General features: G+C 39.5%; 1 protein-coding gene across 5 annotated transcripts in view; it reads left to right on the plus strand.

The window, feature by feature from the left end:
• The window catches only part of LOC122560173 (microtubule-associated protein RP/EB family member 1-like), a 79,442-nt gene that overhangs the window by 568 nt on the left and 58,528 nt on the right, over positions 1-20,346 (plus strand). The window contains exon 1 of one of the 5 annotated variants that reach the window (XM_043710544.1): positions 9,062-9,161. The exons of 3 other annotated variants lie outside the window; for them this stretch is intronic. The gene's annotated coding sequence lies outside the window, so the exon portion shown is untranslated. Of the gene's footprint in view, positions 1-9,061; positions 9,162-16,946; positions 17,161-20,346 lie in introns of those variants that run through there. One more of the 5 variants, XM_043710545.1, reaches the window with a different exon arrangement.

A 20,346-nucleotide genomic window follows, 5' to 3' on the forward strand; every position in this document is an offset into this window, starting at 1 on the left:
GATGCCGAGTCTCAGTTTTATTTGGTACTTTTTTCTCCGCTTCCTTTTTGTTTTGTGTGTGGTTATCTGTCAAGTAGGGCGATGGTACTTTACAGACGGATGGTTCCGTTTGCTCAATACTGTCCCCGCCGTGCCCTTCCCCGCCCCGCCTGCGCCTCAGGCACCACCCCATTGGCTGGCAGCCACCGTCTTGGCCGGCGGTACGGCGGGCTCTATTGGCTGTCGGGAACGTCAATCCTTGCCTGATCCCTCCCCCCTCGGTCCCCTGTCCGCTCCCGTCTCCACCACCTCGCAGGGGGAAGGAACTCCCAATGTAAGAGAGCAGTCATGATGCACATGGCTAACATGGCGGTGGCCTCAATTTTTTGCTGGGGATGTCTTGATTCTTCATAAACGACAGTTTTTAAATAAAAATATTGTGACTGTTTGTTTTTGTTTTGTTTAACTCCTGCGGAACAAATGGAATAATGTGCACTCCCCTCATTGTCTACAAGTGGCCTTTCTTGCAACCGGAGGTTGGAGACTTTATTCCAATTTCTGTCCTATTCGAAATACAGATTTGGAAATTCAGCACCAGAAACAAAATGTATTTGTAGTACTGAGAGAAGAGAATTGCATTTACTTTTGTGCCATCAGTTTTGAAGAGCAAACGCTGGTTGTTTTGTACCTATGAGAAACTGCAGGGTGTATGTATTAAATGGTCGAATGGTTTTCTACGGTTTTTTATTTCACGTGTAATAATAGTTGCGACTTTGAATGTATTAATATTGTGAATACCAATACATTTTTACATCATGTAGATATTAAACTGTCTCAATTCTGGAATCCACTTTATAGGAGGAATGCACTAAAGCGGATGCAGAGAGATTTACTAGAATATTGTTTGTGCTGGAGTGTTTTCAGAGCAGAGTTGACAGGGATGTGGGAGTGGTGAAAAATGACATGATTAACATGTATAAAATTGAGTGGCATAGAATTAGTAGACAGGAACTTTTCTCGTCTTGGAAGGATCAATGCTAAGGAGCATAGAGCGGATGTGAGGACAGATATTTTCACCCAAAGGGTAGTGGGAATTTGGAACAATGTTGATGGGGCAGAAACCCGTACATATCTAAATACTTTTGAAATGTTGTTGCAATTCCAAAGTATACAAAATGGAATTAAAATAGTTACAAGCCTGTTTTTGACTAGTGCTGAGCCAGTGGGCTGGTTTTATTGGCTGCAGACTTTTGATTCTGACAATAGTTAACATTTGATTTGTATTTGATCATATTACTTCAACTTGAAGGTAACTTGTATTACCTGATGCATTTTGGGAATTTTCAAAAAGTTAATACTACCATTTAATTGAAGACCAATTTATAGAATAATATTACTTTCAGGATAAATTTTCATAAAACAGGGGAGGTGATGGCCTAGTGGCCTTATCGCTGGACCATTAATCCAGAAAATGTTCTGGGAACCAGGTTCTAATCCCACCATTGCAGGTTGTGGAGTTTGAGTTCAATTTAAAAAGTCTGGAATTACGAATCTAATGGTAACTATGAAACCATTGTCTAGTGTTGGAAAAAACCTATCTGGTTCACTAATGCCTGGTCTTACCTGGTCTGGACTACAGTGACTTGAGAACCACAGCAATATGATTGACTCTAAACTGTCCCCCCGGGATGTGCAATAAATACTGACCTAGTCATTGGCATCCTCGTTCTGAGAATGAATTAATTAAATAAAATGCAAAACTGCTTTGAGGAATAAATTTTAAGTATCGTTTGAATCTGTTGCATTGCCAGGTGTTGTTGAGTTCAAATCATACTAACAGAATAACATTTATTTAGTTGATACTCAATGCTGCTTAACTGTGTTTAGGCAATCTCTTAGTCCATTTTAGAGAACACCTAAATATTTCTGTTATTGACTCTGCCCATCTTCAATTTTATTGTGAATACTCACATGATTGCCATCTAGTTGATTACTTTTTTCATACAGATCACATTTGAGCTATACTGTATCCAGCACTAAATGATGGTAGTATTACACCCCTATTTTAGACTAGTTTGGAAAATACAACACAATAAACCTAATGGCTGTCAACAACATTCTATTCTTGTGCCCAATTTTACACGGTTAAAAATTAATTTATGTAGTGAATTACTACAATTTGCAGCGTGCTACCTGAAAGAATGTTAAGAACAGATTTAGTTGCAATTTTCAAAGCAGATTGAATGGAAGGTATTTGTAGGACGATAGGGAGAAAAGAGGGCATGTGATAAATGACCTCCTTTAAGGCAGTATGTTTCTAATGGAGTATTATTCCTTCAAATTCCCTGCAACCTTTGACTCAATTAGACACTATCCTTCTTCAAACTACTTTCTCCATTGCTTATTGTAGTGGAGATATTCTTGCTTGGTTTCATTGTTATTAATCCAGTTAAGGTCAGAACATCTCGAGCAATGAGTTATTTACCCAGTATTGTCTTTGGAGTCCCTAAAGGATCTGTGTTGGATCTTCTTCATTGTGTTAGTACTGTATTCGTGTGTATATAGATAGCACTAAATTTCCCATCTTCACTTCCTTACTGCCTTAAATGGCTAATCCAATACTCAATCTAATATGAGGTCCAACTAGGTAGAGAAAAACAGTGAATGGATAGCCCAAGTAGCATTTTTTTCTATTGTTAGCATTTAGAGTCATAGAGATATACAGCATGAAAACAGACCCTTCGATCCAACCTGTCCATGTTGACCAGTTATCCCAAACCAATCTAGTCCCACCTGCCAGCACACGGTCCATATCCCTCCAAATCCTTCCTATTCATATACCCATCCAAATGCCTCTTAAATGTTGTAATTGTACAAGCTTCCACCACTTCCTCTGGCAGTTCATTTCATACATGTATCACCCTCTGCGTGAAAAAGTTGTCCCTTGGCTCTCTTTTATATCTTTCCCCTCTCACCCTAAACCTATGCCCTCTAGTTCTGGACTCCCCCATCCCAGGGAAAAGACTTTGTCTATTTATCCTATCCATGCCTCTCATAATTTTGTAAACTTCTATAACGTCACCCCTCAGCCTCTGACGCTCCAGGGAAAACAGCCCCAGTCTGTTCAGCCTCTTCCTATAGCTCAAATCCTCTAACCCTGGCAACATTCTTGTGAATCTTTTCTGAACCCTTTCAAGTTTCGCAACATCTTTCCGATAGGAAGGAGACCAGAATTGTGCACACTGTTCCAACAGTGGCCTAACCAATGTCCTGTACAGCTGCAACATGACCTCCCAACTCCTGTACTCCATGCGCTGACCAATAAAAGAAAGCATACCAAATGCCGCCTTCTCTATTCTATCTACCTGCGACTCCACTTGTGGTGCTACTATTTTAAAAAGGTGGTAAGGAAACACCAGGGAACTAAAAACCAGTGAGCCTGACATCGGTGGTGGGCAATTATTGGAGAGAATCCTGAAGGATAAGGCTTACATTCGTTTGGAAAGGCAAGGACTGATTAGAGAAATCATGTCTCACAAACCTGATTGAGTTTTTTGAAGAAGTAATGTAGAGGATTTGGATGTAGGTTTGCTCGCTGAGCTGAAAGGTTCATTTCCAGATGTTACGTTACCTTACTAAGTAACATCTTCAGTGAACCTTACGTGAAGCAATGCTGAAAATTCCTGCTTTCTCTGTTTGGGTTTTTTGGGTTGGTGATGTCATTTCCTGTGGTGATGTCACTTCCTATTCATTTTCTCAGGGGGTGGTACATGGGGTCTAACTCGACGTGTTTGTTGATAGGGTACCGGTTGGAATGCCATGCCTCTAGGAATTCTCGTGCGTGTCTTTGTTTGGCTTGTCCTAGGATGGATGTATTGTCCCAGTTGAAGTGGTGTCCCTCCTCATCCGCATATGAGGACAAGCCGTACAAAGACACGCACGAGAATTTGTAGAAGCATGGTATTCCAACCGGAACTCTATCAACAAACACGTCGAGTTAGACCCCCATCTACCACCCTCTGAGAAAAGGAATAGGAAGTGACTCCACCACAGGAAATGACATCACCAACCCAAAGAAACCCAAACATAGAAAGCAGGAATTTTCAGCATTGCACGCATGAGGTCCGCTGAAGATGTTACCTAGTAAGGTAACGAAACGTCTGGAAATGAACCTTTCAGCTCAGCGAGCAAGCCTTCATCCAAAATCTCAACCTGAGCTACAAATCTTCTCAAAACTCGCTATTGATGAGGGTGTGATCTATCTTGACTTCAATTAGGCATTCGACAAGTTTCCTCATGGTAGACTGGTTAGCATGGGTTAGATCTCATGGAATACAGGGAGAGCAAGCCATTTGGATACATAACTGGCTTGAATGTAGAACACAAAGTGGTGGTGGAGGGTTGATTTTCAGACTGGAGGCATGTGATCAGTGGTGTGCCACAAGGATCAGTGCTGGGTCCACTGCTTTTTGTCATTTATATAAATGATTTGGATGTGAACATAGGTATAGTTAGTAAGTTTGCAGATGACACCAAAATTGGAGGTGTGGACAATGAAGAAGATCAGATGATCAGATGATCAATGGACCAAGGAGTGGCAGATGGAGTTTAATGTAGATAACTGTAAGGTCCTGCCTTTTGGAAAGGCAAATCAGAGCAGGACTTATACACTTAGTGGTAAGGTTCTGCGGATTGTAGCTGAGCAAAGAGACCTTGGAATGTAGATTCATATTCCTTGGGAGGTCATGTTGCTCCTTGAAAGTGGAGCAACATGACCTCCCAACTCCAGTACTCAATGCTTTCCTTCATTGGTCAGAGCATTGAGTACTGGAGTTGGGAGGTCATGTTGCAGCTGTACAGGAGATTGGTCAGGCCAGTTTTGGAATATTGTATGCAGTTCTGTTCTCCCTGCTTTCGGAAGGATGTTGTGAAACCTGAAAGGGTTCAGAAAAGGTTTACAAGGATGTCGCCAGGTTTGGAGAGTTTGAGTTATGGGGGGAGGCTGAATAGATTGGGGCAATTTTTCCTGGAGCATTGGAGGCTGAGGGGTGACCTTTTATAGAGGTTTTATAAAATCATAACTGGCATGGATAGGGTAAGTATACAAAGTCTTCCCCCTGGTTGGGGGAGTCCAGAACTCGAGGGCATAGGTTTAAGGTGAGTGGGGAAAGATTTAAAAGGGACCTAAGGAGTACCTTTTTCATGCAGACGGTGGTGCGTTTATGGACTGTGCTAGTAGAGGGAGCTGTAAAGTAACAACATTTGAAAGGATCTGGATGGATATGTGAATAGGAAGGGTTTCAAGGGATATGGGCCAAGTGCTGGCGAATGGGACTATATTAGATTAGGGCATCTAGTCGGCATGGATGAGTTGGACCAAAAGGCCTGTTTCCATGCTGTACATCTGAGTCTGCCCAAAGCCTCCAAAGAGCATTCAGCCCACATCTCTCACTCACTCCACACACTCACACATTCTCTCTCACACACTCTCTCTCTCACACTCTCACTCACAGTCAATGCCCCCCCCCCAAACATTAGTCCCTGTAATCCTGCAATTCCCATGACTATTCCACCTAACCTGCTCATTCCTAGTCATTATGAGCAATGTAGCATGGCCAATGCACCTAACCCATGCAGAAGGGGAGAACATGCAAACTCAACACAGTCATCTGAGGGTGGAATCAAATCTGGGTCCCTGGCGCTGAGGCAGCAATGCTGCTGTGCTACACCTGTTACAATTGCCAGAATCTATTCCGCAAAACTTGTATGTTACTTTAAAAATAACTTTGGTCTATGACTGGTTTACATGAGTTGTTATGGCACTGACTAATCTATTCCCATGTAGCACACATTTTTTAAGAAAATATTTCAAATTGTGATTATCTGGTCTCAGTTGTTTTTAAATGACATCTATTGTTTGCGAAATGGTAACTACTCTTCGTTGGTATTTAATATTGAGATGAAACTTGCTACTGTGAGAAATTTTACAATACTTTTCTCATATGATAATCATTTTGGAATCCTATTTTTGAAACTAAAAGGAAAATTTAATAAACTGAGTTGTGCTGCTAAATTGTTTCAACTTGAAATGTTACAGGGAAATATCACCATTATCCACTTTCTTTTCATGATGTGGAGGAGCCAGTGTTGGACTGGGGTGGACAAAGTTAAAAATCACATTCCACGAGGTTATAGTCCAACAGGTTTATTTGGAAGCACTAGCTTTCAGAGCGCTGCTGCTTCGTCAGGAAGGCGCAGCGCTCTGAAAGCTAGTGCTTTCAAATAATCCTGTTGGACTATAACCTAGTGGAATGTGATTTTTAATATTTTCCTGTTATCATTGCCATAAATCTAACGTACAGCTTGTGCCAAACCTCATTATCTGTTACCTAAGTGCTGACTAATTTACAGTCTCACTTTAAATTCTCCTTATATTCAATCATCCATGGTCTGTTTCTGAAATATCCTACAATCTTACAACTGTGAGTACTCACGTCATTCATATTCCTATCTCTTGTGCTCCCCTGACTTGCTTTATTTCAGTTTGGTGGCTATGCCTTGAATCTCTCATTAGATCTTCCCATCACTCTTTTTTCTCTTTTTGTGATAGTCAAAAAATTAAAATTTACAGATTAAGAATTTGGCCATAGACTCATATAATGCCACAGCCTCTAGGGCTATCAGCCTGTAAGAAACTATCTAAATATTGCTTAAATGTTATGAGAATTTCTTACTCTACCTCCCTTTCAGGCAGAGTTTCAGGCTTCCGCCACACTGAGGAGAAACATTTTCACTCGATTCTCTCTATCTGACTTCCATCTTTCTCCTTAATTTATGTCTCCGATTATTGGACTCTGTACTATCCACACCCCCTCAATCTTTTACACCTGAAGAGCCCTCTCAACCTCCTTTGCTTAAATTCAGAAAAACCTAACCTATCCAATTTGTACTCTGAGCTCAAACTCTCCAACCTAGGCAGCATTCTGGTAGATCAATTTGCAGCCTTTGTATTGGGTCTTATAGACTGATTTGGCTCAGCGTTTATCTGATTGTAGTCCAACAATCCCTGGGATGACTTTCTTACGTTAAAAGTGCTAAATAAATTTAGATGTTGTAACCACACTTCAGGTGACGTAAGTATGATGAAATTAGTTCCTCCTTGTGTTGCTTAGATAGTATATATTCTTCTAATCAACCTTTTGGAGATGTTGTTACACACCTGTGGAACAGGTAAGACCTGAACCCTGGTCTTCTGGGACACCAACACCGTATCACAAGAGTCCAAGGTAGGGATATTACCTTAAAATTCCAAATTAAAAAAAACAGGCTGGATCAGATTCACTTTAAATGGAACTATTCCCTATTCTGACCAGGTAGCAGTTAGTGTGCTGAGTTGTCAATTTGTGATGTTTGAGTGATGATTGTGTCCTGTTATTCCATATGCTCTCAGCATCTTGTTAATAATCCAGTTTTATTTAGACTTCTGATCCTGAATTTATCAATGACTAAATGTGTAATTTTAACTTTTAAAAAAATATCCAAAATTAATCAAGTTGAACAGTTGTTCATTTTGCCTGCGGTGACCTCCATTAGTTATCATTTCAGTTATCAGTTCTCAAAGGTGATAGTTTTTTAAATCTTACAATCGTTTTCCTTGTTCTCAGATAATGCAGATACTATTCTTTTGAATAATTTTTCTTGCTGAGCTGGAAGGTTTGTTTTCAGACGTTTCATCACCATACTAGGTAACCTCATCAGTGAGCCTTCGATGAAGCACTGGTGGTATGGCTCGCTTTCTACTTCTATGTTTAGGGTTCCTTGGGTTGGTGATGTCATTTTCTGTGTCATTTCCTGTTCTTTTTCTGAGAGGGTGGTAAATGGGGTCCAAGTTGATGTGTTTGTTGATAGATAACCAATGAACACAGTACGCCAATTTCTCAACAACAAACACAAACAAGGAGACAAAACGTGCACAGAAACCCTAAACATTCTCCCCTACATCAGACATCTCTGAAATGACTGCCAGACTTCTCAGACCTCTTGGCATCATGGTAGCCCACAAAACCACCAGCACACTAAAACAGCAGCTAATGACTGTAAAAGACTCTAGCGAGTTTTGAGAAGATTTGTAGCTTAGGTTGAGGTTCCGCATGTAGGTTGCTCACTGAGCTGGAAGGAACCTTCCAGCTTAGTGAGCAAACCTACATCTAGTAAAAGACCCTATACAGACAACAAGCAATAATTTGCAAGGACTGTAACAAACACTACGTTGGACAAACAGGCAGAAAACTAGCCACCAGGATACATGATGAATGACTAGCCACAAAAAGACATGACCCACTATCACTAGTATCCTTACGTACAGATGAGGAAGGACACGACTTTGACTTGGGCAACACATCCATCCTAGGACAAGTATGAGAATTCCTAGAAGCATGGCATTCCAACTGGAACTCTTGGGCGCCATCTACTACCCTCTGAGGAAAAAGAACAGGAAATTACATCACCAGCCCAAGGACCCCAGAACATATAAATAGAAAGCGGGACATAGCACCAGTCCTTCACCGGAGGCTCACTGATGATCCCTAGTGTGGTGATGAAATGTCTGAAAACAAACCTTCCAGCACAGCGAGCAAACTTACATCCAGACCTCCACCTAAGCTACAAATCTTCTCAAAACTTCCTAACTATTCTTTTGAGTTTACTGCAAAGTGAAAAGAAGAGCTTTATAAGGTACTACATGTAACAATTTTATAAGCCTTTTTTTCTCTTCCTTTTCAATGGTTCCATGTCTCTTTAATTTGGGAGTCTTTCCTGAGAGACTTGTAAATTCTAAAGTTAGCTGTGTGATGTAAGTGTTAATACAGTACTGTAAGATCAAGAAATCTGTGCCAGTCTATGTCATGTAGTGTGCAAATGATGGGTTCTGCTATGTGGGATTCTTTGGTGTGGTTTGGCCTTAGAGTCAAACAATAGATTACTCTTTCCTCTCTAGTTATAAATCTGTTTACATTTTAACAGTATTACAAATAAATTGCCAAAACTCAGAATTATGTCTCTCCAGATATGCAAGGTTAACATTAAAATCTGAGACATATCAATGTGAAAGGCCCGAGAAGATTATCATCTTGCTAATTGAATCGAGTACTTTGGACTACTTTGAGATATATTGATGTAATCAGGTAACAAGGGTCTGTAATTTATTTTAGAAACTTTCATATAGTGGCACAGGTCATTTGGACCTTTGGACCTATCTTGAATATTTATACTGAACTTAAGTGAATAACGTTTATCCTTGAACATGTCAAAATGATTCTTGTATTAACTTTGTTTAATAGCTATGAAAGACCATAAAATGTGCTAAATATTGTTGAAACTTTTCCAGTTCACCTGATTTTTAGTAATGGTTGAGTGCATATCTGCTTAACTATGCACTTCTTTTGTAGCAATTTTAGTAGCTCAGCGGTGCAGATACTAATATGATGACTGTTTTAGTCATATCTCAACCACTAATTATTGTATTTTATTATTGTATATGATCTGGAAGTCCTCTAGTTTGGAGGTTTTGTTCCTACTGTATCTAAGTTATATACCAAAAGTGAGCAATTAAAATATGGGAAGAACGCTATTCATTCCTATATGTCAGAAAAGGATAACTTTGTGAAGAGTTATTGGCATAAGAACCTGATTGTAAGGAATCAAATAGGTAAAATTTGAAGCTCAAATTCATTTTGAACATGATAACTTGTAGTATTACAGGTTATTGCAGTGACCTGGCTACAAACTATGTAATTGGGGTTTAAATATTTCAGGCTATCCGAAATTAGGAAAGGATTAGCAATATTGGTCAGAGAATCGGTGGTGGAAAAAGTTAGCATCAATAAGAGGGAGTCAGGCATTGGAAATGGTGTTGGGTGAACTAAAAGCAAGTGTCTAGTGATAATGTCAAATGGAATTATATATTGGGAAGCATATGGTTATAGTGGAAGACTTTAATTAGTGAGTTTTGAGAAGATCTGTAGCTCACATTGAGGTTCTCAGTGTAGTTTTGCTCACTCCATTTCGTCACCATACTAGGTAACATCTTCAGTGAGCCTCCGGGCGAAGGCTTCGTTTGGAGGCTCACTGAAGATGTTACCTAGTATGATGACTAAACGTCTGAAAATGAACCTTCCAGCTCAGTCAACAAACCTACATCCAGAAGATTTTAATTTTTACCAACTTGAAGTAAAATTGCTGAAGAAGTAAAAGCAATGGATTTCTGAAATGTATTCTGGCCAGTTTAGATTAGATTGGTTACAGTGTGGAAACAGGCCCTTCGGCCCAACAAGTCCACACCGACCCGCCGAAGTGCAACCCACCCAGATCCATTCACCTATATTTACACCTTCACCTAACACTGCGGGCAATTTAGCTTGGCCAATTCACCTAACCTGCACATTTTTTGGACTGTGGGAGGAAACCGGAACATCCGGAGGAAACCCACGCACACGCAGGGAGAACTCCACACAGTCAGTCGCCTGAAGCGGGAATTGAACCCGGGTCTCTGGCACTGTGAGGCAACAGTGCTAACCACTGTTCGAACTGTCCAGGAATAAATCATATTAGACTTAATAACATGATGAATCAAAATTGATTAATCTGAAATATGAAATAATTTATTGCAAATAGTGACCATATTATGATTGAACTTGTCAAAAGAACCAAAGAAATTGGGATGCTGTAACTCAAACAAAAACAGAAATTGCTGGAAAAACTGTAGCATTTATGGAGAAAGAGCAGAGTTAACGTTTCAGGCCCAGTGACTTTTCTTTACAACTGTTTGAACTTGATATTGAGGTTGAATAGGGAAGGTTAAGTGAACAAATAAACCAGGATTTTAAAGAGATGAGCAATGAATTGCTCACTGAATCAGGTCAAGCTCTTGGTATATAATACTTCAGATAGTGTGAAGTAATTAAAGCAATATTTTGTCAAATACAAAACTTGTGCATGCCCTTTTAAAACTCCACGTATCTTAAGAATTTTGTCAACAAACAAGATGGTAAGAAAGGCTTACACAATTTTAAATAATGGAAGCATGGCAAACTAAAATGATTACAGGAAAGACTATGCATATAAATGTACATTTGTAAAGGATAGCAAACTAACATTAATTTTGTAAACAAATGAAGGAATTAAGACAGAAGCAGGTAAGAATATGGTAGATAATATGGAGATTGCAGATTTGGTTAAATGAATATAATATTTCAGGAGAGGAAGGAATGGTTTGAATGATGGAAAAAATATTTTGTCCTGAGGTAGACTAAATACCTCGAGCTGGGAATATACACCCTATTAGTTTGAAAGAAAGAATTGATGTAATTGTAGATGCTGTTCCAGTATTTTAAGACAGGAGCAAATGAAAGAATTTTCAGACCTGTCACTTGTAACAGAAGTTGCTAGAATCTGTCGGCAGAGACAGAGTAAAGAAAACTTGAACAAGTATCAGCTGATCAGCATTTTTATATGGAATTGAGATATGCAGGTCATGTGTGAATAATCGAGCTAATTCTTTTGAGAACAAACTAGTGCCTGCAATGTTATCTTTGTGGACTTGCCAAAAATATCGGATAAGTTCCACATAGCAGACTATTAGCATTGTGAGCATGTGAATTTGAAGGGTTACCTTGGGATATGGGTTGAAGATTAGTTAAATTGAAATCAAAATAAGAATATAAGAAATTTATAGTGATTTATAGAATATGACCAATGATATTCTCTAATGATTACTGGGCCTCAACTTTTGACCAAATGTATTAATGACTTGTATAGATGGAGTAAGACTTCCTTGCACTAATCCTCTTGAAATAATGGCCAATTTTCCATTAGCCTTCCTGATTACCTCCTGTAACTGTGTGCTCGCTTTCTGTATTTCATGTGCAGAAGAACACCAAGTTTTCTACATTTTCTCACCATTTAATAATACTTTTGTACCTGTGCCAATAATCTGTTTTGCCTATTTGTTTGTGTATAATGGGATCAGAGTTTAATTAGGAAAGTTATATGCCAAGGGCAGAAGTTGTACACATAATGGTAAGGTCCTTGGGAATGTTGCTGTACAAAGAGATCTTGGGTTGCAGGTTCATAGCTCCTTGGAAGTGGAGTCCCAGGTAGGTAGAATAACGAAGAAGGCATTTGGTATGCTTGCCCTTATTGGTCAGTGCATTGAGTATAGGAATTGGGAGGTCATGTTGCAGCTGTACCGGACATTGGTTAGGCCACTTTTGGAGTGCAATTCTGGTCTCCCTCCTAGTGGAAAGTTGTTGTGAAACTAGAAAGGCATCAGGAAATATTTACAAGGATGTTGCCAGGGTTGGGGAGCTTGTGGTCCCAAAAGCTGAATAGGCTGAGACTATTTTCCCTGGAGAGATGAAGACTGAGGGGTAAGCTTAGAGGTTTCTAAAATCATGAGTTCAGATAAGGTAAATAGGCAAGGTCTTTTCCCTGGGATGGGGGAATCAGAGACTAGAGGGTATAGGTTTCAGGTGAGAGGGGAAAGATTTAAAAGAGACCTAAGGAACAATGTTTTCTCAGTATGGTGTGTAGAGAGGAGCCTCAATTATCCGGAATTGGATTAACCGAACGAAATACTCCTTGCCCACGTCCTTCGGATAATCCAGATTCCTCACTATATAGAATGAACTGCCAGAGAAAGTGGTGGAGGCTGGTACAGGATTTAAAAGGCATCTGGATGGGTATGTAAATAGGAAGGGTTTAAAGAGATATGGGCCAAATGCCATCCACTTTAGAGCCAGGGAAGTTGCATCAAAATATTTTCCTAACGACAGGATTAAAAACTGTGGAGCAAAGGGATTTGGGTGCCCAAATACAGAAATCACAAAAAGCTAGTCTGCTGATACACAAAAAATTTTGAATAATTTGATTAAAAATTTTTTCTATTTCAACATTTGGGATAGGAAGCATATTTCTATTAGATGATCTTTAGTCAGAACTTGTCTAGAAATTGTTCAATTCTGATCACGTCAAGAAGGATTTTTGAATTTGATGTGCAGATTTACAAAAAATTATATTACATAGATATGGTTGTATTTTCCTAATAGGTGATGTTTTTGAACTGTTTAAAATAACTTTATTCAAGTAACCATGGAGAAGTTATTGCCTCCAGAGTTTAGAAAAATAAGAACTGATCTTATTGATTGTGGCAAAATTCTTGTATGGCTTGATAGTAGATTCAGGAAGAATCTTTACCCTGGCTTCCAAGTTTAGAACCAGGGAAACTGTCTCAGAACGAAGACCAAATTATTTAGGACTGAGATGAGAAATTTCTTCTTTCAACATGATGAATCTTTGAAATTCGCTAAGCTACTGAGCATATTTAAGACATACTAATAGATTTCTTGACATTGAAGATATCAAGGGATATGGATATAATGCAGAAAAATGGCATTGAGGTAGAAGATCATTTGTGATCTAGTTGAATTGCCGTATAGGCCTGAGGAGATAAATTATTAATTTCTCTTCACAGTATTCAAATGTACTTTGGAAGATTCTCGAAGAATTGGGCAAAATCTCAAAAATCAGAGCCATATTATTGACAAGTGAAATAAGGAAGTATTTCTCAGTCATGAGAACCTGAAAGTGTATCACCCAAAATACTCTGGATGTTGAGTTAGTTGTAATCTTCACTACTGAGGTCAACAGATCTTTTAGGTAAGGTTATCAAAGGATATAAAGCAAAGATTTGCAAATGGAGGTGAAGTAGAGATTAGCAATAATCTAAATAGTAAAATGGATTTATTGGGCTGCATGACCATTCCTATGTTCCAAAAAAAAATTTGCTTTAGATCAAAGTTGGCTGATTCCACTTGATGGGTGCCTTGCTTGGCTTTCTATTATTGGAATGATGGTTTCCATGTGACTTGTTCACTTTGCACATTACAAAATAATTTTACTGGAGCATAGTATTTATAGAACTACATGACTACCATAGAAAAGTGTTTATCTGACAACTGTTAACAGCTGAGTGATCAGGATGGCTTTAATAAATTTTGCTCTGTTATCCTTGGAGTGGGAAGTAGTTTCCACAGAATCTGCATTTCTCTTTGCTTCCTCATTCCAGCCTTTTCAGTTTCCTTGTGCTTTTATAAAATGTCCTTCATTTGTGCTGAATTCATTCGCGTTGGAGGAATGTATTACAAGTTTTATTTTGTCTAATAATGTTCTACATATCATAATGTAAGTGGCATCTGACTTTGACTGTATATGAGAGCTGTCATATTGTGGTAGATTTTGTGATTAAAACAATTTTGTGTACTCTATCTGCAACCAGACCCAAGGAAAATAAGTGAGAATGTTATGTTAAGTTTTCTTTTTTCATGATGTGGTTAGAATAAAAGATTGACCCAGAGTATGATGTCAATTCATTGCATCTGTTCGAATAGTTTAAATTCCATAGTTCGAATTTCCTATTCAGTTGAATAGTCTTTAATTTCACTACTAATCAGGGTCAGGTCAGCTGTGTGTGCTCTGATGATTTGTGATACTAGCAACAGTTTTGAATTTTAGGAATAAATCCTATGTGATTGAGTTCAAGATGTAGTTTATTCCAGTGCACTAATATACATAATATTGACTGTCATAACTTATAACTGACCACCCTCCTCCACCCAACCACCATCAATGTTGAGTTGCCATTTGCCAGAACCTTGATTTTATTTTTTTAAAAATGGCCACAAGAGTAGCATAGGCTGAGTATTCTTCAGTGACTAACTTGCCTCTTGCTACCAACTATAAAACATGGCAAAAGCATAGTGCAGTGCTTCCATGCCTTGTTTGTTGATGATTGCAAATGAAATGGCATAAGTACAAGAAATGATCTAGAATTGAATGATGTACAATCTATATGAGTGGTAAGAAATAAGGAGATGACATTTGTGGGAATAGTATATTCCTGAACAGTAGCTGTTCTGTAGGATAGTGAATAAATCTGGATTTAAGGCATGTGAAAATGACAGTAGGTTACTCATGGGTGATTTTAATCTTTGATTAAAGTTCTGCACTTTGGCTTGAAGAATAGAGGAGCTGAATAGTATTTAACTGAAGAAAGACTGTAGGAAGCTACAGCATGAAAGGATTTTGGAGTCATTGTGCATAAATCACATAACAGCTTCTTTACAGCTTTAGGTAATGGGCAGGCAAATGGAATGTTGACCTTTAATACTAAAGGAAATGAAGTACAAAGATAGTTCTGAAGATAATTCATACAGGGCTTGAAACATTAACTCTGTGTTTCTCTTGCCACAGATGTTGCCAGAAGTGCCTATGTCTGTGCTTATTTGATAAATATGGGGATGCTTTGCTAAACTATACAAAGCATTAGTCACTTGGAGATCGTGAGGACTGCGCTAATCAGACCACAGCTGGAATACTCCAAACAGTTTTGGGATCCCTTATTTAAGGAAAGACATTGGAGGCAGTCTAAAGAAGGTTAACTAAGCTGATCCCAGTTCTGGAAGAACCATCTCATGAGAGATTAAATAGGTTTGACCTGTACAGGGGAACCTTGATTATCCGAATGAGATGGGCGGGCATTGTTTCATTCAGATAATCGATTATTCAGTTAATCAATTAAATGTCTTTCCTCTGGGGCTCGGAGTTTTTAAAGTCTGCTCCTCGTTCAGGAGACTGCAGCAGCACACAGCGCGTGAGCCCCCACCCCCAATCCCTTCCAACACAGCCCCCTCGCCCCCATCCAACCTTCAACACTGCCCCCGCCCCTTCTCTGGGGCAGCTGGACTGGACACCAACAACAAGACTGCTGCTGCTGATTTTGTGGGATGAGTGTCCAAATAGCGCGCACTCACGTGCACACAGCCATAGACACAACTTTTTGACAGGTTCCACTTTTGCCCTGTACAGGACAATGTTGGAGAGATTATCTGGGGAGGGGGTTTAGGGTACACCCCTCTACAACTCCAGGCAACATGTGGGGAGAGAGGGCGGGAGGTCAGTCATTTGGAGACTCTGCCTGTTTAATCACTGTAAACAAAAGACACGATGACCGTTGGAAACACGTCTTTGATGAAATGTTTCTGTCGGGACCAGGAGATCTCCTTCAGATAATCTGATTTTCGGATAATTGGTATTCAGATAATCAAGGTTCCTCTGTACTCATTGGTGTTTAGAAGAATGAGAGGACACTTATTGAAACATGAAAAGGAGGGTGCTTGGCAGGATAGGCGCTGGAAAAGGTGGTTTCCTCCAAGTGGGAGAGTATAAAACCAGAGGTCATTATTGCACAATAAGCTGTTGCCCATTTAAGATGGATGAGGAGGAATATCTTTTTTCCCAGATGGTAGAGAACCTGTAGAATTCTTTAGCACAGAGGGATGTAGAGACTGTGTATTTAGGTTTCAATCTCACCCTTGAATATACCTATCTGTCAGAAATGGAATCAAGGGTTATGGGGAAAAGGCAGGAAAGTAGACTTGAGGATTGTCAGATTAGCCATAATCTCCTTGGTGGAGCAGACTGGATGGGCTGAATGACCGAACTTGGTCTCATGGAATATCAAATTGGTAAAAGTAATCATGAGGAAAAAATCATTTTGTATTCAGGACAGTTCCTAGAATAGTCAAGGGCCTAAAGGAAAAGGAGGAAGTAAATGCATTTGCTATCATTAGAAATAAATTACTAGGCAATCTGATGGTGCAAAGGGTGACAAGGCTTCTGACCTGACGGGATCCCTCCTAAGACTTTGAAGCAAGTTGCTACAGAAGTAAAGGATGGAGTGGTACCCATTTGCAATAATCATCAGATTCTGTAACAGTCCCAAGGATTGGAAAACTGTCTATGTGACACCTTTTTTAAATAAAAGTGAGGGGGGTCACAAAAAAAACTTGATTGTTCATGCCCATCTCTTTGCTTCCTTTCAGTCACTTAATCTGATGCTGATGGTGTTCTTGGTGCATGTCGCCTGGTGCCCTAATTCCTGCCTCTGCCTTTGGGTCTGGTCATAGAAGCTGATGCAGCCTGGTTTGGGCAAATCCGATGAAAATGACAAGTTAAACCTTTCTGCTAAAATGAGCGAGGTTTTCATTTATTTCAGTGTGTACTACTACTTTGGAGTTTGCAAGCACTTAATTTCTACATCACATTCCTACTCCCAAACTTGTTAAAGTAAGACTTCTGAAAGATTGTTGACTTGAAATGTTCGTTCTTTGTCTTTCCACATATGTTGTCTGACTTGCCATCAACACCCTGAATAATTTGTGAAGTAACTTATGTAGCAGCTAAGAGTTCTCATCACATACTTGAAGGAGGCAAGGCATTGGCACAGTGATTTAGTAATCTAGAGGCCCTGGTTAATTCTCTGGTGATAAGTTTGAATTACTTTGTGGCAATTTTTTAAAAATTCACTTGTGGGATATGGATGTCACTAACTGGACCAACATTTATTGCCTGTCCCTAGATGTCTGTCAGAAGGTGGGAGTGAATTGCCTTAAAACACTGCAGTTCATGTTTTGTAGGTGGACACACAATTCCATTAGGGAGGGAATTCCAGAATTTTGACTCAGTGACACTGAAGGAAAGGCAATATATTTTCAAATCAGGATAGTATGTGGCTTGGAGTGGAGCTTACAGATGGTGGTGTTCCCAGGTGTCTGCTTCCCTTGTTGTTCTAGATGGAAGGAGTCATGGGTTTGAAAGGTGCTGTCTAAGGATTTTTGAATTTCTTTTAGATCATATACACTGCTGATGTGATGGAGGGAGTGGATGTTTGTGCATCCGATGCCAATCAAGCAGGCTGCTTTGTCCTCAATGATGTCAAACTTCTGGAGTTTTACTGGAGCTGTCATTATCCAGACAAGTGGGATGTATTCCATCACCATCCTTACTTGTAGATGGTGGACAAGCTTTGGGGAGTCAGTATGAGAGTTACTCGCAGTATTCCTAGCCTCTGACCTGCTTTTATAGCCACTCTATTCGTGTGGCACTTCCAGTTCAGTTACTAGTCATAGTGACTTCCAGGATGTTGACAATGGCATAACACTCAGTGAATCACCTGATTGATTGTTAAAGGGTGGTTCTTTATAGAATGTATAGAATCCCTACAGTGTGGAAACTGGCCCTTTGGCCCAACAAGTTCACACCGACCCTCTGAAGAGTAACCCACTCAGACTCATTACCCCTACCCTATATTTACCCCTGACTAATACACCTAACCTACACATCCCTGAATACTATGGGCAATTTATTATAGCCATCCACTGAACCTGCATATCTTTGGACCATGGGAGGAAACTGGAGCACCCGGAGGAAACCCACGCAGACACTGGGAGAATGTGCAGAGTCCACACAAACAGTCGCCCGAGGTTGCTAACCACTGAGCCACCATGCCACCTAATCTGCTTAGATTGTTGTTCATCAATGCATCATTGACTGGCATTTGTGTGGTCTGCATGTTACTTGCCACTTTTTAGCCCATGCTCGGATATTATCCATTCTTGTTGCATTTGAACACGGTCTGCTTCAATACCTGAGTTGTCACAAATTGTGCTGAACATTGTGCAATCGTTGGCGAGCATCCCCACTTCGGATCGTATGATGCAAGGAAAGTCGTTGAAGCAACTAAAGATAGTTTGGCGTAGGGCATTAGATAGGCTTAGATAGTGGCATTTAAGTTTAATTAATGAATCTGGATAAAAAACTAATGCAGTAGTAATTGTCCTAAAAATCTATCTGGCTCACTAATGTTCTTTTAAGGAGGAACATCTGTCATCCTTATGTAGTCTGACCCACAACTATATGGTTGACTGTCAAAATGCCCTCTGGCTCCACTTGAGCAATTGGGGATGGTCAATAAGTACTCAATTAGCCAGCAATACCTCTTCCCCATGAAAGGATAAAAACAAATGCATATGACAAAGTCAAAACATTTGGAAATCATCATCTTTTATTGAAAGACTATCAAATCTAAATAGATTCATCTTAGAATTGCATTTTTCTCAGTTCTGAGCTCCAATGTGGAAATTAACCATGAATTCCAAAGTTGATTTTATTAAATGTTTCAACCATTGAGATGTTATCCTTAATTGTTCAACATTTTGTCCTTCAAAAATTAGCATGGTTTCTTCTATCCCAAGGCTCAATGTTGACCTCAGGAATTCATTTTTCAGAATAAAGTAATTGGTATTCCAAAGAGTATGTACTTCTGTTTAATCTCCATTTATTCAATAGACTTACTTGTTTTGAAGCCTTTATTCTTGATCTGAGCATACAGTATATTTTGATGAGGTCACGTAGTTACCTGCTCTTTTGCTTGATATTATTAACAAATTGGCGAACATTTAGTTGTGTACACAGGCAATCTTGTGGGCCTCTCTCTCTCTCATTTGTTAACATGTTGCCACAGCATTGTGGTATGAGTTATTCTGGTAAATCTTAAATCATTGCAATGCATTGTAGTTGGAATTTCCAACATCAATCCAAAACCATGTGTATTTGTACTAAATAGTCTATAAATAAGCCTGTTACAAAAAGCATTTGGTGTACTGGATTTTATAACATGAAGCATAAAGTGCAATAAAGATGTTGTGTAATGCCAAAGTAAATCACCGAGTAGACCTCAGTGAGAGTATTGTATCTAGTTTTAACTACCATATCTCATAGGGTGGCAAAACTTTGAAGTGAATAGGTAAAGGGACGGCTGGAAAACAGGAAGCTTTCAGAAATGAGATGACGAGAATCCAGAGAGAGGTTTTTCCTGTTAGGGTGAAAAGAAAGACTGGTAGGTATAGGGACTGTTGGATGACTAAAGACATTGAGAGTTTGGTTAAGAAAAAGAAGAAAGCAAATGTAAGGTATAGACAGGATAGATCGAGTGAATCCATTGAGTATAAAGGAAATAGGAGTATACTTAAGAGGGCAAAAGGGGGCATGAGATAGTTTTGGCAAATAGAATTAAGGAGAATCCAATGGGTTTTTACAAATACTTTAAGAACAAAAGGGTAACTAGGGAGAGAATAGGGCCCATCAAAGATCAGCAAGGCAGCCTTTTTGTGGAGGCGCAGAAAATGGGGGAGATACTAAATAAGTATTTTGCATGAATATTTACTGTGGAAAAGGATATAGAAGATATAGACTGTAGGGAAATCGATGGTGACATCTTGCAAGATGTCACCAATTACAGAGGAGGTAGTGCTGGATGTCTTGAAATGTGTAAAGTTGGATAAATCCCTAGGACCTGATCAGGTGTCCCCTCGAACACTGGGAAGCTAGAGATGTGATAGTCACAAGTGAGGTGCCGGAAGACTGGAGGTTGGCTAACGTGGTGCCACTGTTTAAGAAGGGTGGTAAGGACAA

This window comes from Chiloscyllium plagiosum, chromosome 20, assembly GCF_004010195.1.
Source record: "Chiloscyllium plagiosum isolate BGI_BamShark_2017 chromosome 20, ASM401019v2, whole genome shotgun sequence".
NCBI lineage: Eukaryota > Metazoa > Chordata > Chondrichthyes > Orectolobiformes > Hemiscylliidae > Chiloscyllium > Chiloscyllium plagiosum.